Source organism: Rhincodon typus, chromosome 36 (assembly GCF_021869965.1).
Source record: "Rhincodon typus isolate 14 chromosome 36, sRhiTyp1.1, whole genome shotgun sequence".
NCBI lineage: Eukaryota > Metazoa > Chordata > Chondrichthyes > Orectolobiformes > Rhincodontidae > Rhincodon > Rhincodon typus.
In genome coordinates this window covers 22086870-22092447 of record NC_063367.1, presented here as the reverse complement: position 1 = coordinate 22092447, position 5578 = coordinate 22086870, and positions in this window count along the sequence as shown.

Sequence of the window (5578 nt, the reverse complement as noted above, 5' to 3'; positions counted from 1 at the left end):
GTGTGTGTGTGTGTCTGTGTGTGTATGTGTATGCCTGTTTGTCTGTGCGTACGTGTATGTGTATGCCTGTGTGTGTGTCTGTGTGTGTGTCTGTGTATGTGTATGCCTGTTTGTGTGTGTGTATGTGTATGCCTGTTTGTGTGTGTGTAAGTGTATGTCTGTTTGTGTGTCTGTGTGTGTATGTGTATGCCTGTTTGTCTGTGGTTGTGTGGTGTGTGTTTGTGTGTGTTACCTGCCTGTCTGTGTATGTCTACATGAGTGTGCAGTCTCATGGTTGAATATCCAAGCAAAGTCCAAGCTGACAGACTGATTGGTGCCACTGAAAGAGCAGCCAAAACAATGTAGAAAAGAAAGAGTGAGGAAGAGGATGAGACAAGAGGAGAATGAGGGAGGAGTGGAAATAGAAGAGCAGAGGTGTACACAGAGAAGGAGAGAGCAGTGAGCTTGTGCATTGCGTTTGTGACAAAGAGCAGTCGGTGAGCTGGTGTTTAGCTCTGAGCTTGGGGAGAGCAGGCAGATGGCATAAAAACCTGGCAGCTCCAAGCATGGCAGTGCCCTGTGTCCCAGAGCACAGTGCAGTAATCTATTATCACTGCCCTCTTGCACCCACACTGTTTGCTATTCCACAACAGTCATCCAAGTGTTGGAATGAATAATGGAAGAAATCTTGCACAGATCGTGTCTCTCTGAATTCTTCATTTAATTTCAATAACAGCATGCAGCAAGGCCAGTGTGGGGGCATATCATGACACAGCCGTGGGGCAGGTGGGACTAGAACCCAGCTCTCCTGGCTCAGAGGTAGGGACACCACCAGTGCACAAGAAGAGCTCTTCAGTGTGTGAGGAATGCAGAAAGGGAGACAACCTGAAATACAGTCTGAGGGAGACATGAGAGAAAATACCGAAAGGGAGAGGAAAAGAGAGAGAAAGAGAAGCAGGAAATGAAAGGCACAGCTTCTGCAACTGTTGTGGATAAACAAAATTACAAATGAAATAATATAATCCCATCACTACAGCTTTCAAAACACATGAAGCCTTAGGTGAGTTAACACTCAGATACCTGAGTTACAGAGTGGAATCTACTTGAGGGGTTCAGATGGTTTATATAGAATCATAGAATCATAGATTCCCCGTAGTGTGGAAGCAGGCCATTCAGCCCATTGAGTCCACACCAACGCTCCGAAGATCATCCCAACCAGACCCACCCCCCTCCCTATTCCTGTAACCCTGCATTTCCCATAAATAGAATAACAGGTAACCAAGAGTGAGTTACAGATTGGAATCTAATTGATGGTTTGTATATAGAATAACAGATACCCAGGAGTGAGCTACAGATTGGAATCTAATTGAGGGGTTCGGATGGTTTGTATATAGAATAACAGATACCCAGGAGTGAGCTTCAGATCGGATTCTAATTGAGGGGTTCAGAGTAGTTTATATATGGAATAACAGATTCCTGGCAGCGGGTTACAGACTGAAACCTATTGGAGAGGTTTGGGTGTGTTATGTATTTGTTGTTGAGAATGTGACTAACCCAGTTTGGTGATTTTGACATTTAGCTGTGTTATCTAATCAACGTGAGGAAGCTGTTTGCTTGACCACACGGTGTTACTGACTCCCTGGGTTCATTGTGTTTCCATACATGGCATTCCATCACAGGAATAGGTGACGTCGGTATACTTATTTATTGCAGTTTGAAGGGGAAACATGCTGCTACTAACATGGGGCAAACTGTTTCTCCCCAGCTAAGCTACTTCCCTGACTGGGGGTAATATTAAACATTGCAATAAGGTGAAAATTGAGACAGATGTTTCTCGTGCCATTTAGGACCCTCATGAATGGCTCAGACTCGTGGTGCAGAACAGAAGCAAGATTGAAAGCAGCAGGAGAGAGGCAAGTTCATTTCACTGACCGCGATAACATCCCAGAAACAAAGCATCAGAGAGCTGAGGAGGGTTAGAATGCTGAACGTTAATGGAGGATAAGGAATTCCTCAGATTCGAGATACTGACAGCTCACAAATTAAAATATCAGATGGTGTAATGGGTCTTTAAGAGTCACAGTCCACAGTCAGATGGAAGCAGTAGAATGTGGGGCTGCTCCTATTTGTCCAGGGCACAGGGGGACTTTAGAATAATTTATAAATTACTAATTTACGACAAAAATGTGCTGGACCTGTCACAGGTCAACTCATACAACCAGGTGGTGTCAGGTTCAATCTGATCACCAAGCAGAAACCTCTGGGTGATTTTCTTTCTGCTAATTGCCATGTCTCTCCAGGAGGATGTAACTCCGGGTTGTTTTGGCCTGGTAGGTTTAGGGCTGGGAAGAGGTGCAGGATGGGGTGGGAGCAGACAGCCTTTGGCTTACCCTTACTCTGCTATTATCTGTGTCTGATTTCAGCACAGTGAGGACAGAGCAAGAGAACGAAGGCACAGGCAGGACAAGGAGGAACACTTAGGGTGGACAATTGCAAGCTCAAGAGAACCAGCAATGTTCAGAGGAGCACAGGCAAAATGGAGACAAGAACACTACTAAAGGAAAAATGCATTTGGAGGTGAGAGCCAGGAAACTAATCAGCTTTGTGACCAAGCTCTAGCCACAGAGATCCAAATTCTATTCGGTTATATCTAAATCTCAGTGTTCCAGGAGAAAATTAGAGAGGGCAGCTTTTCTGCCAGATCTCCACCTGGAAGGTGCCAGCTAATGTTCTGCCAGCCTGGGAATTTGCTCAGGATGACAGACAAGGGGAGCAATGAGGAACCGACTGATAACAAACTTGCTCATCCCTGATTTCACGCCGTTTTTCTGTAATTACATTTCACAGCAATGATATAACGTACATTAACACAGTGATCCATTCACTCAAACAATGGGATTATATTCACAGTAAAATGATAGTTTTCTATTAACATGGTGATAGTGTTATTAAAATGTCATTATATGATGGTTTTATATTAATACAGGTATAATATGATGTTCACACAATGATAGGATAGTATTTCATTCACATAGAAATTAGGAGCAGGCCATTCCACCCATTGAGCCTGCTCCCTCATTCAATATGTCATTGGCCAATCTGCTATCTCAGTGATATATTCCCACTTTCTCTCCATAACCCTTGATGTCCATTAAAATCTAAAAAAAAATTCTCAATATCTTTCTGGAGTATACTCAGTGACACATCCTCCACAGCCTTCTGTGGTAGAGAATTCCATAGATTCACCATCCTCTGATTGAAGAAATTTTCCCTCATCTCACTCTGAAATGATCTAGATCCTATCCCACAGGGACTGTGACCCCTGGTTCTACTCTCCCTCCGACCAGGGAAAACTTCTCTATCTAGTCTGTCCACCCCTGTTGGTATTTTGTATGTTCCATTGAAACATAGAAAAATAATAGCAGGAATAGGGCATTCAGCCCTTTGAGTCTGCTCTGCCATTCATTATGAACATGGCTGACCATCCAGCTATTCCTGCTTTTCCCTCACACTCTTTGATATCTTGAGTACAACTTCTATGTTCAACTCCTTCTTGAAATCATATAAAGTTTTGGCCGTGAGTGCTTTCTGTGGGGGTGAATTCTACAGGCTCACTAATCTTTGGGAGAAGACATTTCTACTCATCTCAATCTAAAATAGTTTTGTCAGTGTCCTCAGATGGTGACTCCTGTTTGTGGACTCCTCCACCACTGCATCCTGCATCTTACCTATCTAGTCCTGTTAGAATTTTATACATTTCAATCAGATCTCATTTTCTTAAACTCGAGTGAATACAAGCCCAGTCAAACAAAACTCTTTCTCCCCGTGGGACAATCCTGCCATCCCCACTGTCAGCCTAGTGAACCTCTGCTACACCCTCCCTGTGGCAAGTATGTCTTTCAAGGGAGGGAGGCTGAAACTGCACACAGTACTCCAATGTGGTCCCACCAAGGCCCTATATAACCTCAGTAACACCTCCCTAATTCTGAACTCCAATCCACTTCCAATGAAGGCCAAAGTACCATTTGCTTTCCTAATTGCTTGCTGCACTGGCCTGTCTACTTTCATTAACAGTGATATAACAGTATTGTATTAACACAGGAATATAGCAAAATGATATTACCATGGTGGTATGATAGTTTTGTACTAACTCAGTGATAAGACAGAATTCTGTGAAAAATTATAAGCAAACATAGGGGAACGATAGCATCATGTTAGCAGTGACATGGTTATATTACATTAACGTGGTGATATGACAGCGATATATTAATGGCGATAAGATTGTATTTAATTAATGTTGATATCAGAGTAACACAGTAATGAGATGCTGTTATTATTAATGCTGATATCACAGTGTCATGTTAACATATGATATGAGAGTATTAACACAGTGATATGATGATATAACATGAACAGGATGATATGAGAGTGCCACATTATCAGGGTGATATGAGAGTGTTGCATTAACAGGGTGAGATGGGAGTTTTACGTTAACAGGGTGATGTGAGAGTGCTGTATTTATGTATAAGTGCTAAATTTACATACATTAACAGGGTGGGATGAAACTGGCGTTTTAACAGGGTGCTATGACACTGTGGTATTAACAGGGTGATATCAGAGTGTTACAGGGTGATATAACAGCGCTGAATTAAGACGGTGATATGAGAGTGTTTCATTGACAGGGTGCTATGATACTGTTGTATTAACAGGGTGATATGAGAGTGTTATATTAACAGAATGATATTTGATTGTTACATTAACAGGGTGATAAGGTTGTGGTGATATGAGAATGCTGTATTGATAGGGTGATATGACATTGTTGTATTAACAGGATGATATGAGACTGCTTTATTAACAGGGTGATATAAGATTTTTACATTAACAGGGTGATATGAGAGTGCTGTATGAACAGACTGATATGACAGTGTTGTATTAACAGAGCGATATGAGCATATTACATTAACAGGGCGATATTACATTTTTACATTGCATGATATGAGAGTGTTATGTTGACAGGGTGATATGAGAGCACATGGTGTTTTGAAAGCGTTGCCTAATCAGAGTGATATGGGAGTATTGAATTGATAGGACGATATGACACTGTTATATTAACAGGGTGAAATGAGAGTTTTACATTAACAGGTTTATGTTACGATATTACATTGACAGGCTGAAATGACAGTGTTGTATTAACAGAGTGATATGAGAGCGTTGTATTAAGAGGGAGATATGAGAGTGCTGTATTAAGAGGGTAATGTGAGAGTGTTACATTAACAGAATGATATAAGACTGTTATATTGACAGGGTGATGTGAGAGTGTTACATTAGCCAGCAGATATGAAAACTTTACATTGACAGGGTGAGATGGGAGTTTTACATTAACAATTTTATGTAAGGATGTTACATTGACAAGCTAATATAACAGTGTCGCATTAACAGCATGACATGAGAATATTACTTTTACAGGTTGTTTGAGAGTGTTGTATTAACAGGGTGATATGAGAGTATTGTATTAACAGGGGATGTGAAAGTGCTGTATTAACAGCGTGATATGACAGTGCTGTATTAACAGGGTGATATGAGAGTGCTGTATTAACAG